This window comes from Salmo salar, chromosome ssa13, assembly GCF_905237065.1.
Source record: "Salmo salar chromosome ssa13, Ssal_v3.1, whole genome shotgun sequence".
Taxonomy (NCBI): domain Eukaryota; kingdom Metazoa; phylum Chordata; class Actinopteri; order Salmoniformes; family Salmonidae; genus Salmo; species Salmo salar.
The window spans coordinates 69,313,541-69,332,605 of NC_059454.1; the positions used below are offsets into that span (position 1 = coordinate 69,313,541).

The 19,065-nt window shown below is 42.9% G+C and overlaps 1 protein-coding gene across 1 annotated transcript in view; it reads right to left on the reverse strand.

Moving 5' to 3' along the window:
• The window catches only part of LOC106567647 (pannexin-3), a 104,475-nt gene that overhangs the window by 62,290 nt on the left and 23,120 nt on the right, over positions 1 to 19,065 (reverse strand). Inside the window, exon 2 of the mRNA XM_045693501.1 lies at positions 5,567 to 5,654. The gene's annotated coding sequence lies outside the window, so the exon portion shown is untranslated. The remainder of the gene's footprint in view (positions 1 to 5,566; positions 5,655 to 19,065) is intronic.

Genomic DNA, 19,065 nt, shown 5'->3' on the forward strand with positions numbered 1-19,065 from the left:
TTGTTTCTGAGTGCATCAAGCACTGCCATATCCCACACTGCACAGAAGCATGAATACTACCCCAATCTCAGTGCAGCACTTTGAATGCTTTAACTGGGTATAACATCTATGTCTGTTAGTTTCACCAGTACTCTTTTTGAAATGAGTTAATATATTAGTTAGTATCTATTGTACACATAGGTGATGAAAACATAAACTGTAATATTAGACTTGGTATTGATCTGCTTAACATCCCAGAGGTAGATGATTGCAAGTGAAAAAAAAATATTATTTTGTTAAGTGCTACATAATTCAAGCCAAGAATACATTTTAACAACAATGACAGACAAACATTCTGAAGAAAACAAACATTTTACTATTATTCAAATACTACAACAAGTCTAGAAGCCCACATACTTCCTATAAAACCTTCCACCCTTCAGGCCTGCCTTATCTTTCAACAACGCTCCAACATTTGTCTCTTTCTCTTGTATGTATGTTTTACAGGGATGGGGTAGGGGTTGATGGCGAGGTTGGAGTTATAGAGAGTTTTGCTGCTTCTTTTTTCTTACCAGGGTAAAAAAAGTGCATGTAGCGAGCTACGTTGCAGAGTCTTTCGGCTCTTCCTCTCCATCTGTTTTGTTTTCTTTCCATCGTCCCTTTTTGATGAGCTGGGTCTTCAGTCCCCCCAATAAAATCCCATTGGCTCTTAATGAAGTCGGGCTCGCAGCCTCTCGGCCTCACCTCATTTAGCACGATTGTCTGGTGGCCATTGGCATGGAGGCAATTACAGCCGCGCGGCGAGAGTAATTGGATATGCCGACAGGGGCCCCAAGAAATGGGGAATAAATAAAAAAAATATTCAAACTAATAAGCTTCCATTCAGATGGTGGTATGGAGGAAGGAAGGGGTTGTGGCTAAGTTAAATCAACATAATTAGGGTTGCTGGGTTGGTGGGGAAACGAGAGCAGGGTTGGGTAGCTAGCAGAGTGAGGAGATGAAGGGGTTTCACTAGGGGATGATGGTTGAGATGGCAAGAACGATGGGATGGGAGATGGAGGGGTAGCTAGCGTGCTGCTAACGCTAATGATGAAGGGCATATGGGTGAACTCGAAATTGCCTGGCAAAAAGGTTACAGGAGTATATATTATAGGCGTACGTCAATTTGTTTTCTTTTTCCGTTTTGACAAAATATTATATTTTTTTGTTACATTATCGAAATGACAGCTAAATCGTTTAATTTCTTAGGAAAATGCCCTTATCCCAGGCGGCACCCTAGGCTCACAGTTTCACAGATTCTCCACTAATATGGCATGATATTTACAGAGGTGCAGGTTCAATTTCTTTCTCTAGGGTATACAGTGCATTCGGAAAGTATTTAGACCCCTTGACTTTTTCCAAATATTGTTACGTTACAGCATTAGTCTAAAATTGATTAAATAAAAAGTTTTCCCTCATCAATAGGTGTTTCTACAACTTCATTGGAGTCCACATGTGGTAAATTCAATTGATTGGACATCATTTGGAAAGGCACACAACGGTCTATATAAGGTTCCCCAATTCACAGCATGTCAGAGCAAAAACCAAGCCAAGAGGTCGAAGGAATTGTCCGTAGAGATCCGAGATAGGATTGTGTCAAGGCACAGATCTGGGGAAGGGTACCAAAAAATATCTGCAGCTTTGAAGGTCCCCAAGGACACAGTGGCCTCCATCAATCTTAAATGGAAGAAGTTTGGAACCACCAACACTCTTCCTAGAGCTGGCCGCACGGCCAAACTGAACAATCGGGTGAGAAGGGCCTTGGTCAGGGAGATGACCAAGAACCCTATGGTCACTCTGACAGAGCTCCAGAGTTCCTCTGTGGAGATGGTAGAACCTTCCAGAAGGACAACCATCTCTGCAGCACTCCACCAATAAGGCCTTTATGGTAGAGTGGCCAGGCTGAAGCCACTCATCAGTAAAAGGCACATGACAGCCTGCTTGGAGTTTGAAAAGGCACCTAAAGGACTCTCAGACCATGAGAAACAAGATTATCTGGTTTGATGAAACCAAGATTGAACTCTTTGGCCTAAATGCCAAGCGTCACGTCTGGAGGAAACCTGGCACCATCCCTACGGGGAAGCATGGTGGTGGCAGCATCATGCTGTTTTTTAGCGGCAGGGACTGGGATACTAGTCAGGATCGAGGGAAAGATGAACGGAGCAAAGTACAGAGAGATTATTGATGAAAACCTGTTCCAGAGCACTCAGGACCTCAGACTGGGGCGAACAGGACAACGACCCTAAGCACACAGCCAAGACAATGCAGGTGTACCTTCGGGACAAGTCTCGGAATGTCCTTGAGTGGCCCAACCAGAGCCCGGACTTGAACCTGATCAAACATCTCTGGAGAGACCTGAAAATAGCTGTGCAGCGACGCTACCCATCCAGCCTGACAGAGCTTGAGAGGATATGCAGAGAAAAAAGGGGGAAACTCCCCAAATACAAGTGTGCCAAGCTTGTAGCGTCATACCCAAGAAGCCTCAAGGATTTAATCGCTGCCAAAGGTGCTTCAACAAAGTACTGAGTAAAGGGTCTGAATACTTAAGTAAATATGATATTTCATTGCTAAAATTTCTACAAACCTGTTTTTGCTTTGTCATTATGGGGTATTGTGTGTAGATTGATGAGGGAAAAAAACAATTTAATACATTTTAGAATAAGGCTGTAACGTAACAAAATGTGGAAAAAGTCAAGTGGTCTGAATACTTTCCGAATGCACTGTACATTGGATTTCCTTGTGGGATTGGAAATGGCAGCCTTCACTATTTAATTGTCTGTAAAGACAGTGGGAGGTGTCAGGTGCTTCAACCTAAAATAACCTTAGTTGCTTCATCTGAGAGCGAACATTTCAGATGTAGTCTGTTTAATGAGGTTGGCTTCCATCTCTGAATTTCTATGCTAACCTTGCTATGCATGTGTTAGATACTTCATATGTTAGATACCATTTGGTCAACAGGATACTGTACACAAGGAACTCATGTGAGTCCTAATGGCATTTCTTAAACAGTTGTAAGGACACATCTAAACATAAAACACAAAGCTTTGATTCCAACAATACTAAATTATCTGTAACTAACATCTACCTTTGAGATGCTAGTCATTGGCCACATGCTAATGCTAAAGCTAACAATACAATTCCCTACCACCATTTATGTTGTCCTCCTTGATAAAAAAGGGGGAGAAATGAGAAAGCGGACTTCACACTGGAGAAATGAAATTAATTGAATGAAATGAAAGATCGAGAACATTGGGATCCAGTACTCTTGGCACATGGCGAGCCCCTCTTGGTGCCAGATGCCTGGGCATCTCCCCTGGCTCCCTCCCTCCCTCCCCCTCCCTAAGCTGAGCGACAGGTGGCAGAAACCTGATCACCAAGCACAGGCCTTCACCAGGGGCACCTCCGCCAGAACCGAGCAGCCTACCCACACCCTCCACAATGGGGGTAGAGGTGGCAGAGGACTGGATAGAACCAAACCCAAGAGGGAGTTAGAGGGATGCAGGCAGGGAGTGGGAGAATGGAGGAAGGAGGTGGTTACAATGGAGCCTTTGGCTAGCAAGAATGCTGAGAGACTACAAGTCTATTGTGGGCGGTCTGCTCCTACAATAGTCGGGGAGTGTCTCCTGAGGGGCCCCTCCCAGGCAGGGCCCCTCCCAGGCATTGCCTATGTTTAGACCTGGCCACACCTGGTGACACTTCCCCTAAAACCCCACAACACACAGCGATACAATGCAGGGTAGACTTCTTGAGATTATACACTGGGACTTACAGGGACATTTTGGTTATTGAAACCCATTTTTATTGCATGTAGTTTTATCTTTGTTAATGACAACAAAGGGACCTAGAGAGGAAGACAATGTTTGTATTTTTATCTGTCTATCCATCATAGAATTGTTCTATCATTGGTCATGATACTGGGAAAGCATATAGCAATGTCTAAAGGTTTCACATTAATCCATCCAGACCGGTGTGGATTGGGTGGACAGCACAGGAGGTTGGTGTCACCGTAATTGGGGAGGACTGGTTCATAGTGATGGCTGGAACACAATAAATGGAATGGTTATCGAACTTAAACACACAATTTCCATGCGTTTGATACCATTCCATTCACTCCATTCCAGCCATTATTATGAACCATCCTCCCCTCAGCAGCCTCCTGTGGTGGACAGCTGTGTTTATCAGGATCATATACTGTAGCTGCATGATCGCTGCCCATTCATTGATACAATAACAAGATGATGTGAAGGAAGGGAAAGAGCTAGGTAGCCATGGACAGTGTTCATAAGAGACTATCATCTCATGGATGCCATTCCATTGAGGAGAGACAGTGGTACCTGGTGCGGATGGCTGCCACTTCCCTAACACAGAATGCTAGGTTAAAACCTATAAGGATTATCAGAAGTGCAGGAGCAACACAAGCCTCATCCACTCAACACAACCCTTCTCTCCTCTCCCCACGACTTTGGAATGAACATGTTTATTAGTCTAAAAAGATCTATACAAACAAACACTCCATGCAACAGGGTGAGATGGCGGCTCCAGCCAGGAGGAGATTTAATTAGCGAAATCTCGTTAGGTCTAACAAAATTAAGTGTAAAACAATCCTCGGTAGGGCTCCGAAGAATCCATACAGGAGAGGAGGGAGGGAGGGAGGATGCAGCGGCTGGGAGCGATTAGGGCCAGGAGGATATGGAGACAGGCAGTGCCAGTGCACCGTTGTTGTGGCGGGAAATGGCTTGGAATATCCAGCTGCTTTTGCACTCAATTAAAGAGACTTCCCTCTCTTTCTGCCCTCCAACCCCCCCTTCTCATCCTATTCCTACTAAAAAAATGAGTTCACCTCCCTGTTGCCTGTCATTATAGTGTCACAGTAAAGCCCTCGTCTCGTACTCTCCCCACAGCTTCACTTAGAACTCATCAACTCCAGTCAATTCCATCCTGGCCAGCTCAACCATTAAAGACACAAATAGTGTTTTTAGAGTGAATCTAACTGCTATTAAAAACATGAAGGGGGAAAAGCAGCATCCAAACTTTGGGCAATAAACTCCCTGCGAGAAGTAAAGTCAACTTAAAAAGTCAAATTGGGAAATACAACTTAGTCTGCAGAATTAGGAAGAGGCCTTAAATGATTGATGTCGATCTAGGTCAACCGAACCACAACGGAGTTGAGTCAATCAAAGAGACTTACAGTAACTACTCTTGCATGGTAGTTTTTTAAGGTAAAAGTTACACTTAATTGTGTGCTCTTAGTCTTAGCCTTCATCATGGAACGATAAAAACACTTGGAGTTGGATCTGAAGAAGCAGCTTGACAGTATTAGATGTACCAGATGTGCTGCTAAGATGTGTTGTTAACACCCCATTAGTTAGTCATACGTATGTGTATAAAACACATGCCTAAAGACTACACTTAGGCCCTCGCTAAATACACCTCTTGTTTAATGGTGCTGTAAACAAACAGACAGTATGTAAACTGTAACTCTAGTGAAGAAGTCTTAAAGTCTTACTTCCCTATTTCAGGACTGTGAAAAGGTGACGGGAGAACTTACAGTTAGTTTGCCCTTGGCAACACAGCAGCAATCAATGTTGTTGTCGTCTGCTCTTCCACGCCTTAGTGTCCGGTCCTCCACACAAAGTCTGCAAAAAACAGGGAAATGTTGCTGTGTGATTAAACATGTATGTATAAAGTCCATTTTTAACATATCCCACTTACTGTACACAAAAGAAGGCAAAATCAGAAAAGTAGTTGTAATTTCACAATGATAGTTGTCTGGGTTGTTTTCTTATGTTTACAGTATTATTGGCATTAAAATACCGCCATATAATGGGTGTGAATAGAGTGGTGAGGAGAAGCAGTCTACCGTGTCCAGAACCGACATCACCATTCATTTTCTGTATTCAGCTTCACTCAAACATCGTTTTAAGCTTTGTTTTACTACTGACAGTTACAGCTGACTTCGGAATTGTATATCGATTCTCTCTCTTTAAATATTTGTCATCTAATTTCTTCGTTTCAGTCTCTGAATTGTTTTATTAAACATTTCGCCGCCAGCTCCGGATATCAGGGCATAAAAACTATAATCTATATCCTGAATTAGCCTAGTGCGCATGTGCGCCCAGCTATATCATGAATAAGTGCTATCTGGGATACGTGGGATGTCCCTAACCTAATCCTAACCTTAACCCCTACCCTTACCCTAACCATAACCCTTACCTAACCCTAAACGTAACCATTTAAAATGTCAACTTCAATGGGGTAGGGACGTCCCAAGGAGCCCGGATAGCACAGACCCTATATCCTGTCCCGAGCTTGTTTTCCCTTGCATAAAATAGCTGGCTAGCTGAACTATAGCTGTGTTCAAAAACCCATACCAACATACTGTATACTACATACTTAATGAGTATATACCACATACTATTAGTTCATTTTAGTATACTGTAAACAAACGGTATCATTTCAGTTGAGCTTACTAGAGCTTCGCCTGTCTACCGGAAGTTGATGCTGATGCTATGCAACCTCTTGCTAGCTTGTTAGCATAACAAATGACTAGCTAACCATTTTATGAATTTGGGGGTGTTCGTGAATTCAATCCAGAGTGCCAGAGTGCGCTCTGGGCGTTCGTAAATTCAGAGCGCACACTGGACGCTCTGGCCGAGTAGGGTTGATCTGAGTGTTCAACGATAGTCAAGCACCCAAGCTAACTGCAGCGGTGGAAAAAGTGCCCAATTGTCATACTTGAGAAAAAGTAAAGATACCTTAATAGAAAATGACTCAAGTAAAAGTGAGTCACCCAGTAAAAACCTACTTGAGTAAAAGTCTAAAAGTATTTGCTTTTAAATATACTCAAGTATCAAAAGTAAATGTAATTGCTACAATATACTTAAGTATCAAAAGTAAAAGTAAAAGTATAAATCATTTCAAATTCCTTATATTAAGCCAACCAGACGGAATCATTTTCTTGTTTTTTAAATTTACAGATAGTCAGGAGCACACTCCAACACTGAGACATAATTTACAAATGAAATATGTGTGTTTAGTGAGTCTGCCAGATCAGAGGCAGTATGGATGACCAGGGATGTTCTCATAAGTGCGTGAATTGGACAATTTTTCTGTCCTGCTAAGCATTCAAAATGTAATTTTGGGTGTCAGGGAAAATGTATGGAGTAAAAAGTACATTATTTTCTTAGGAATGTATTGAAGTAAAAGTTGTCAAAAAATATAAATAGTAAATTAAAGTACAGATACCCCCAAAAATGACTTAATTAAGTAGTACTTTAAAGTAGTTTTACTTAAGTACTTTACACCACTGGCTAATGTTGGCTAGATATTTCTAGACACAAATGAGAGAACACCTCACTCTGACAATTTTACTCGCCCTAGCAGAGCTGGTTAGGCTGTTTTCATGTTATCCAGAGCATTAGTGCCTGTAACTGTGCTGCTGGCAACAATTTAATTAGGCTTTTTTTGCTGATGTGTACTAACACCGGCCATTTGTAAATTCATCAGTTATTCTGCGCGAGAATGCTCTGAAATCAGAGTAGATAGCCAGAATGAACAATGTCCATTGAAACGTACAATGACCACTTAGCTAAGAATGATGTGAATAATCAAGTCAATAAACGTTGGGTAGTTAGATAGCATAAAGTTAATATACTGCCTGGCAAGTTCGATGTACTTAAGTACTAGTCAACTAACGTTAGGTAACTAGCTAACATACCGGTACATATGGCTGTCAGCCAACATAACATGTAACGTAACTTATTTGAAAAGTAATTTATTTATTACATTGCTCAACATTTTGTTAACATTTGTCATAATCACTAAAAGCAATTAATTTGTATCAGCTCTCGTTGGACTTCGGCTGCATATTTTCCAACATTTTCTTCAAATTTAAAAAACGTTGTGAAGCCATGCCCATTTCTGAAGAATTGCATTACGGGCCTTAAAAGTACGGAAAAAGTGTCCACTGCATGTACAGTATATCACAAAAGTGAGTACACCCCTCACATTTTTGTAAATATTTGAGTATATCTTTTCATGTGACAACACTGAAGAAATTACACTTTGCTACAATGTAAAGTAGTGAGTGTACAGCTTGTATAACAGTGTAAATTTGCTGTCCCCTCAAAATAACTCAACACACAGCCATTAATGTCTAAACCTCTGGCAACAAAAGTGAGTACACCCCTAAGAGAAAATATCCAAATTGGGCCCAATTAGCCATTTTCCCTCCCCGGTGTCATGTGACTCGTTAGTGTTACATTACATTACATTACATTTAAGTCATTTAGCAGACGCTCTTATCCAGAGCGACTTACAAATTGGTGCATTCACCTTATGATATCCAGTGGAACAACCACTTTACAATAGTGCATCTAAATCTTTTAAGGGGGGGGTTAGAAGGATTACTTTATCCTATCCTAGGTATTCCTTAAAGAGGTGGGGTTTCAGGTGTCTCCGGAAGGTGGTGATTGACTCCGCTGTCCTGGCGTCGTGAGGGAGCTTGTTCCACCATTGGGGTGCCAGAGCAGCGAACAGTTTTGACTGGGCTGAGCGGGAACTGTGCTTCCTCAGAGGTAGGGGGCCAGCAGGCCAGAGGTGGATGAACGCAGTGCCCTTGTTTGGGTGTAGGGCCTGATCAGAGCCTGAAGGTATGGAGGTGCCGTTCCCTTCACAGCTCCGTAGGCAATCACCATGGTCTTGTAGCGGATGCGAGCTTCAACTGGAAGCCAGTGGAGAGAGCGGAGGAGCGGGGTGACGTGAGAGAACTTGGGAAGGTTGAACACCAGACGGGCTGCGGCGTTCTGGATGAGTTGTAGGGGTTTAATGGCACAGGCAGGGAGCCCAGCCAACAGCGAGTTGCAGTAATCCAGACGGGAGATGACAAGTGCCTGGATTAGGACCTGCGCCGCTTCCTGTGTGAGGCAGGGTCGTACTCTGCGAATGTTGTAGAGCATGAACCTACAGGATCGGGTCACCGCCTTGATGTTAGTGGAGAACGACAGGGTGTTGTCCAGGATCACGCCAAGGTTCTTAGCACTCTGGGAGGAGGACACAAGGGAGTTGTCAACCGTGATGGCGAGATCATGGAACGGGCAGTCCTTCCCCGGGAGGAAGAGCAGCTCCGTCATGCCGAGGTTCAGCTTGAGGTGGTGACCCGTCATCCACACTGATATGTCTGACAGACATGCAGAGATGCGATTCGCCGCCTGGTTATCAGAAGGGGGAAAGGAGAAGATTAATTGTGTGTCGTCTGCATAGCAATGATAGGAGAGACCACGTGAGGATATGACAGAGCCAAGTGACTTGGTGTATAGCGAGAATAGGAGAGGGCCTAGAACAGAGCCCTGGGGGACACCAGTGGTGAGAGCGCATGTTACAAGGTCTCAGGTGTGAATGGGGAGCAGGTGTGTTAAATTTGGTGTCATCGCTCTCATACTCCCTCATACTGACTGGTCACTGGAAGTTCAACATGGCACCTCATGGCAAAGAACTCTCTGAGGATCTGAAAAAAATAATTCTTGCTCTACATAAAGATGGCCTGGGCTATAAGAAGATTGCCAAGACCCTGAAACTGAGCTGCAGCACGGTGGCCAAGACCATACAGGGGTTTACCAGGACAGGTTCCACTCAGAACAGGCCTTGCCATGGTCAAACAAAGAAGTTGAGTGCACGTGCTCAGCGTCATATCCAGAGGTTGTCTTTGGGAAATAGACGTATGAGTGCTGCCAGCATTGCTGCAGAGGTTGAAGGGGTGGGGGGTCAGCCTGTCAGTGCTCAGACCATACGCCACACACTGCATCAAATTGGTCTGCATGGCTGTCGTCCAAGAAGGAAGCCTCTTCTAAAGATGATGCACAACAAAGTGCCCAAACAGTTTGCTGAAGACAAGCAGACTAATGATAGGGATTACTGGAACCATGTCCTGTGGTCTGATGAGACCAAGATAAACTTATTTGGTTCAGATGGTGTCAAGCGTGTGTAGCAGCAACCAGGTGAGGAGTACAAAGACAAGTGTGTCTTGCCTACAGTCAAGCATGGTGGTGGGAGTGTCATGGTCTGGGGCTGCATGAGTGCTTCCGGCATTGGGGAGCTACAGTTCATTGAGGGAATCATGAATGCCAACATGTACTGTGCCATGACGTTGGCCTCTTTGAGTACAGGGAGGACAGTTGACCCCCTTCCCCTTTCACCATCCCCCAACCTACCTTCCCCCACCCAGTCCCTGTGTGAAGGAGTGGTAAAATTCCAGAGAAGAATCTCTGGCCACATGGCCCATAGCGAGACACAGGAAATTCTTCCAACTCACAGAATTGGGGAACCGAGTGACATTTGTGTTCTGGAGAGGGTATGGAAGATTGGTGAAGAATCCAGCTACGAACTGGTCCGCTTGGTACAATTTTGTGATACTCAGAAGAGACAATATAGCCATATTACCATAAAACGGTTTATATAATAGCCTCAGCCTTGAGACTTGCATCCACATGGTTGTATAGAATGTATTAATAAGGATAAAGCTATTTGTAATACATTGAGATGCTATGTACTGATGTTAATGTGATAGAATTGTATTTCTCAGTCATCGGCATCAGGGACACAGACAGGACCAGGCGTCATGTGACATGTTCACTATAAAACTATACCATGATCTACTTTCTTCAGACCAGGCCTCCACTCCATTGCGAGTTGGCCAATAGGTTTGACCATCCAATCCATCTACTGAAAGTGAACCATACCACGTGGTTAACTTTTAGACTATTGATATCGACAGAATAAGAACAAGTCTTTGATATTAATTAATAGTCTGCAGCTAGAAATTATATCATTGAACGCGAAGACCAACGAAACATCCATTCTATAACGACTTTAATGAATGTCGCTTTGAAAGATCCATTCTAACCGAGATAGAGAGAGAGAACGCAGACAAAACTCTCCAACAGAATGATGCTCCAACAAGGATCCCGACGACACACTGAGCGTAAATATATATTGATTGCAATTGTTCCCAAATGAGGGAGCGTTCATGTGCAAAGGCTTAGCATGTCAATTGTTAATACTAATGAACTCTGTAGGGTCTTCCAGCTGCCATTTATGACCCATTGTTCTACAAGACACCAGCCATGCCTGTTTTAGCCCACTAGGGCACATTACTCTACCAATTCTTTGTGACGATAATTACTGTTTGTATACTTTCTGTGAATTACTTAGTTTAGTAAATAAATGATTTTAAGACAATTGATGTATGGATGACTCTTAGTAAAGACTGGGTTCGTGCAGATACAACAATTTACGACGTTTGGAATGAGACTGGACGCGAGGTAAAATACACCATTTAAACCAGAAGATAATTGGCCTATACTATAATAGAATATAATATATAATGTTATAATATAGGAAAGTTATATTAGGAAAATTATAACTTTGTAATCTGAATATTTTCCTTGGTGCCCCGATCTCCTAGTTAATTACAATTAAACGATGAATCAGTTTGATCGCGTGATAATAATTACAGGGAGTTAATTGATAAACATGTCTTCAGTTTAATGGTACCCCAAAGACACGACAACTGTAACATACTGAAGCAGAGCATGATCCCCTCCCTTCGGAGACTGGGCCACAGGGCAGTATTCCAACATGATAACGACCCCAAACACACCTCCAACACGACCACTGCCTTGCTAAAGAAGCTGAGGGTAAAGGTGATGGACTGGCCAAGCATGTCTCCAGACCTAAACCCTATTGAGCATCTGTGGGGCATCCTCAAACGGAAGGTGGAGGAGTGCAAGGTCTCTAACAGCCACCAGCTCAGTGATGTCGTCATGGAGGAGTGGAAGAGGACTCCAGTGGCAACCTGTGAAGCTCTGGTGAACTCCATGCCCAAGAGGGTTAAGGCAGTGCTGGAAAATGATGGTAGCCACACAAAATATTGACACTTTGGGCCCAATTTTGATATTTTCACTTAGGGGTGTACTCACTTTTGTTGCCAGAGGTTTAGACATTAATGGCTTTGTGTTGTGTTATTTTGAGGGGACTGCAAATTTGCACTGTTATACAAGCTGTACACTCACTACTTTACATTGTAGCAAAGTGTCATTTCTTCAGTGTTGTCACATGAAAAGATATACTCAAATATTTACAAAAATGTGAGGGGTGTACTCACTTTTGTGAGATACTGTATACTTCATATTTTGATGAATTCTAGAACAACATCCGGGAACTTTTGGCATACTAACTATATCCATACTATGACCAATAAGCATACTATATACTCAATTCATGTCACAAATAGTATGGTTAGTGTCACAAATAGTATGGTCAGTACGGTTAGTATGAGTACTTGAGCTAGTTTTCGCCATCGTTGTCAAACTTCATAAATACTGCACCCTCAACTTCAAAACTCCTTTGCTAGTTATACAATCATGTAACTAAGAAAATCGCTGGAAAGAAACTTGATTTATTGTTTTGTTGAATAGTCATGACTGGTTCGACCTATCTATTGTGTTGTAAGACAATTGTGGCAAAAGATACCATTGCTACTTAACGAGGATCCAAGTTCAGTTTTGAGATCCACCGGTTTCAGTGGCATAGTTAGCTAGACATTTCTGACTGATCTGGGAACTGTGACAACGGGCATCCTCTCCTCGCTTGGCTCGATGGAAGATGTAGTGATTTTGCCAACACAAACAGATATGTACACAGTCTTGTACCCTTAATCTTTCTTAAACTAACTATCGTATTTGTTGATTTAGGCCATCATTGTGAATAAGATGATGTTCTTAACTGCCTTGCCTAGTTAAATAAAGGTTAAATAAAAAAATGTATCTGACTTAATTAGTATAATGAGTAATCCAGGAATGTCACGAGTAAATTGACAAGAGAAAAACTTGAGAAAATAGCAACTCTACAGAGCACCAATGGCTACAATGAAGGGCTAAATTACTTCTGGCCACGAAGGGTCCACGTTGGTCTTCCTCTGTCTCACCACTCTATATGTCGAATATAGAATATCTTGGCTGCAAGTAGCCTTATGTCTCTTTTAGACATATTATTTTGTGCCTAGTACCTCCATAGGCTCTTGGACTCATTTCGAGGAGTTCTGGTGCAGTGCAGGAAGTCAGTATGCACATGTAACCGATTTAAGTTCAATCTTCCATTTAGGATTGGACACCTGATCTTTCGCTTGACCTGCTAGTCATGTATCCTGTCAGTGGGAGTGTGCTGGGCTTCCCAGCAGGCTAGCAACTCCAGCTGCTACCTGCTAACACTGGAGCTCTGAACAGCGAATGTTTACCAAGACCTGCACTGCTCAATTGTGACTGTGTGTGAGGTATAGGCTAGGGAGCTTGGAGACTGGATATTCAACAGACAGGGGGAGGGGGATGTACATACTGCAGCAGTTACATGGCTTTTTTGTTTCCTTCACTTCAAGACCACTAACAAGATAATTAAAGGACTGGATAGGATTCCACCATACACCATTTTGTTCAATGTATAAACTCATTTCAGACCAGTGCTCATGAAAATAAACAAGGAGAGTAGGCTTTTTTTTAGGGGGGGGGGCTATCCTCTAGCCTGGGTTGTTCACTTCACCAACACAACAGTCACCCAAGGAAGATCAGGGGAGGTGGAAGGGGAGGCATTTCTAATGTTTCCTGCAGCTCCAAAGAAAACATTTTAGCCTGGACTGTAATCCCTCTGGAAACTTCCCCCTAAGCTCCAGGACCAGCAGTGGGCTTCCTCTCCAGCCGCTCAACCCGGGCTGGCCTTCCTGTTGACGTCAAAGTGAATTAAAGCGGGCCAAAGCAGCAGCGGCTCCCCCCGGGGGGCTGGAGGGCTAATCACGGTGTTCCTCGCAAACCACAGAGGAAGCATTAGCATTCCTGGAGCAGCAGACCACCACAGCAGACCACCACACCAGCCCCACTAAGGCCTGTCAGCCTGGTCGGCTGGCTGGGCCCCCAAACAGACACGGAGAGGAGAGAGTGGGCCTCTCTGACTTGGGAGAGGGGGAGGTGGAGAGAGTTAGATTTTTCCCACATTCAGTCACTGTCTTGGTCTCAGAGTCTCAAGTAGTCTGGCATGTCGCCTTGTGCAAACAGTCCAGGCCTAGCACACACACACTCACACATATGCACACATAGTCCCCCAGTCTAGGAATTCTTCATTAAATTGAACAGTGGGAGGATGGGGCGCTGCTCTCGGGTTACATTTTGACTTGATTAAAGCTGAAGGAATTGGACACGGCAGCAGTGCTACCCCATGACAAGTTCTTGTGCTTCCTGTGAGTTTTTATCGCAGCCCTGTACAATATTTGTTCTCGAATAATGGGATGCGCTCGGCTGCTTCGAACTTGTTTTCGGCCACGCGTTACGAAACAATTCAGCTCATTTGCTCAATTAGTTTTTTTTACAATTCACATTGTGGAGTACAGGCATTTTATTTTAGTTTCAGGCAAACATGTTCAGAGAAGATATAGCGTTAATGTAGGTAATGAATATTCACTAAATATCCTTTAATCGTACACAGACTCAGTTCACATTGGTATATTCCAGATGGACCTCTTTAAGATCCACAAACTCTCCTCTTTGGAAGAGGAAGGTCAAGGTGAGCAGGGTGGACCAAAGGACTCATTTCCCACAATCCCTTGCCAGCAATAGCCCCCCAGCTGTTCAAAGCCTGCAATAACAGCTGCTCAGAGGATTAGTGCTTCATGTTACTATGACAACAGTGGACTGATTCATATGCACAGTTTCTCTGTTCTAATAACGAAAGTGACATTATGCCATAATTTCATTTCCATAAAACACAAGAAAGGCGAGCAAGGTTTTTCTACACAAAGATGCAGGGCATAAAGAAGCTAATTAATTTTGGATTCATTTTGGAGTTCTGTAGCACATGCACCCAAACTCAAAAACCCATGCCCCACAAACTTCACACCCCACACTTGCAATAAACACCAAACAGAATGTAACTGTATCTATAGAACTAACAATATATAAAATCCTTACAGTGGTTTCCACACACACACAATGGGACCTAAATATTCTGTCATGCCCTATAGCTCTACAGAATATCACACAGATCACTGTCAAACAGGATGTACAACAATGATCCAATTTTCTTTCCACTGGCCAAACAGGAAGTGAGGTCATTTGGCCATCTTCACTGGGGATTTCTATAGGGTGCTGATGCTATAAGAAACACAGAATAGTACTTCCACATTTACAGTATAAAGCCTATAGATGACATAAACAATTCAACTCTTTCAAGTGTCTTTTATAAAAAGCTATTATACCAATATGTCTCTACCACTTTTCAGAAGGTAATATAGCATAACTATTTATTTAGTCATTATTTCAGGGATGGAACTTATTTTGGCCACAATCAATAGCAATAATCAAGAATTTTGACATAAGACCAGCCCTTACCGTGCAAAATAAATACTCTTTCACCATCACACACACAGGTTATTTTGAAACACACACTATGTACTTTACATTTGGAACAGCACAGAATACATTTGCAACAGCACAGAATACATTTGCTTATTCTAAGCTCAATATTGGGGACTATTACTAGGTCAGTATGCCTAAGACTGTGTTGTTTAAGGGTAACAACTATAGAATTCCAGGGAGCTTTGGATGACAATGGTAGGTATTCCCATAGGGGTAACAGTACACTCCTTGGCATCACGAGGGGTTTACCCCCAACGTTTAACGAGCAAGCAGCTAATAATAAGCAGATGTGGCAGACAAAGCACAGGACACACACATAATATATACACACCGCACGACACCATATCCACCCTTAAATGCACACACAAAACAATACACACATATGTATACAAACACACACAGACACTGATCCATATACAGTTGCTAGGGAAAGTCTACACAACCCTTGCACAATCTTCATATTTTGCTGCCTTAAAATTACATCTAAAAAGGGATTACATTAGATTTTTTCCCTACTGATCTTCACAACCCATTTCACGTTTTCAAAGTGAAAGAAAAATAATAGAAATGTTTCAAATGAATAAAAAATATACATTTGTATGTCTTCACACACCAGAGTTAATACTTGGTGGAAGCTCCTTTGGCAGCCATTACAGCTATGAATCATTTTGAATACGATTCTACCAACTTTTCACAACGCTTGGCGCCTACAATTGATGGACAGCAATATTCAAACCGTGTCTCTGATTTTCAAGCAAATTTAAGTCAGGACTGAGACTGGACCACTCATGACCACTCTTGGAAAGCCATTCTGGTGTGTCTTTGGCATTAAAATGTGTAATTGTCCCACTGAAAAAATTTAACTTTACCCCAGGGTTAGGTTTTCAGAAGACTGAGGCAGTTTTTCCTCTAACTTTCATATTTATTTTGATCCTGGCAAATTCCACAACAAAACTTGAAAGTACAGAGGATCAATAACATTGCATTCACTCCACATAACTAGACAATGTCTGAATATTGCTGTCCATCAATGATTCCCAACAAAATGTACTGAGCTTGAGTAATTTTGACAAAAACAATGGATGTTGCCCTAAGAGTTTTGCGAAGTTGGTTGAATCGTATTCAAAATTATTCACAGCTGTAATGGCTGCCAAAGGTGCTTCCACCAAGTATTAACTCTGGGGTGTGAAGACATACACAATCAATACATCTATGTTTAAAAAAATGTATTAATGTGGAACATTTTCTATAATATTTTTTTTTTTACGTTGAAAGCAAGCTGTGCAAGGGGTGTGTAGACTTTCACTAAGCACTATCCACTATCTATACTTTATATCTACAAACAAATGTGAGTGAACACCAAACAACAGTACCAGTGAAAAGTTTGGACACATCTATTCATTCAAGGGTTTTTCTTAATTTTTTACTATTTTCTACATTGTAGAATAATAGTGAAGACCTCAAAACTATTAAATAACACATATGGAATCATGTAGTAACCCAAAAAGTTTTAAACAAAGTCTTCAAAGTTATCCCCCTTTTCCTTGATGACAGCTTTGAACACTCTTGGCATTCTCTCAACCAGCTTCATGAGGAATGCTTTTCCAACAGTCTTGCCAGAGTTCCCACATATGCTGAGCACTTGTTGGCTGCTTTTCTTTCACTCTGTGGTCCAACACATCCCAAACCATCTCAATTGAGTTGAGGTCGGGTGATTGTGGCAGCCAGGTCATCTGATGCAGCACTCCATCACTCTCCTTGATCAAATAGCCCTTACACAGCCTGGAGGTGTGTTTTGAGTCATTGTCCTGTTGAAAAACAAATTATAGTCCCACTAAGCACAAACCAGATAGGATGGCGTATCGCTGCAGAATGCTGTGGTAGCCATGCTGGTTAAGTGTGCCTTGAATTCTAAATAAATCACAGACAGTGTGACCAGCAAAGCACCCACACACCATCACACCTCCTACTACATGCTTCACGGTGGGAACCACACACGTGGAGATCATCCGTTCACCTACTCTGCGTCTCACAAAGACAAGGCGTTTGGAACCAAAAACCTCTCATTTGTACTCATCAGACAAAAGGACAGATTTCCATCGGTCTGTTTCTTGACCCAAGCAAGTCTCTTATTCTTATTGGTGTCCTTTAATAGTGGTTTCTTGGCAGCAATTCGACTATACTAAAGTGTTAGCAAATTGATATCCTTATTTTCAATGGTGCATGTGCAGATGTAGAGGGTAAAGCAAAAGGTGCGAGGATGAACCATTTGAAAGTCAAGTTTGAGCAATATGAGCTTTGGGGTGTGGTTACTGGTCAGTCAGTATGCCCTAATGCAGAGCAACTGTAAATGACTTCCATTCTATCTTTTCTAAATGATTTGCCTCTAGAAAATTGACTGTTATATTACATATGAGGAGAACTAAATCATTCCTCAATATCGTGTTTAGAAATACTGTTTACACTAGCCACAACTAAGGCCTTTTGGCTAATAAGACCAAACAACTTGACCCTTTAGTCCCAGATGATACATGTCCATTTTACAATCTGTGTCAATCCTATTTCATTATATGAAAATGCTATTAAAATGCCACATGATATGACATGTCCTAAGGCATCTATGCAGTTTATTCTATTCCATCACTCCCTCCCCAATGTCATAAAACTTAAGGAGCTCACTTGCTACCGCACATAACTCGTATGATCTGAACCATGCTCCTCGGCCCCCATGGGCCTTGTTGGGTCGGCCTCTTATGCATCATATGCTCTTTCGCTTTACACTGGAGCTGAGCACCAGAGCAACCTGGCTGCTGGCCAGCCAGCCCAGGCCCCAGCCCTATCCTCAGTCCCTCAGCCTCAGCTCTATAGACGTAGCTCTAGCCTCAGCCCTAGAACGTAGCTCCCAGACCTACCCCCATCCCAATAGCCCCAGTCCAATGAGCCCTATCCTCAGCCCCATAGTCCCAGCCCAATAGCCCCAGCTCCAACCTGTCAGCCCAGCCCAGCCCAGGCCAACCAACACTCCCCCCTGCTCAGACATCTAGAGACAAGCTTCCTGTCTAAGAACTATGGGAATGGGATCTGGTGAGTGCGCGAGGGGGGGGGATAGGGGTAATGGAGGGGAAAAGACTGAGGCACTGAGCTTTCAGCAGATTCCTCAGGCTTGGGGATGGATTGGGTGGATGGTGGACGGACCCTCCTGTAGTGCACAGTAGGCTGTCTGATCTAACGCACGTAGGGGGACACTAAAACTATCTTCCCCTGGTGGAGTCTTCCCTCTTTTCGGAGGGTCAGAGACAGACATGCCTGTTTCATATTCCTCCATTGGGCCTCTGATGAGCCCACAATTTCTCCCAGACGTTCATTTGTTGTCACTCTGTCTAGCAGAAGGGAGAGCGAGCAGAGGGAAGAGGGAACATAATGAACTTGGCAGAAGAAGGGCAAGATCCTGAAAAGTCAAGACAGTGCGGAATTCCCCGTCAGTGTCTGAAATCAGGCTTGCTGGCTGACCTTTAGCCTGTTTTTCTCTCTCTCTCTCTCTCTCTCTCTCTCTCTCTCTCTCTTTTTTTTTCAAGTGGAAAAGAAAAGGTTA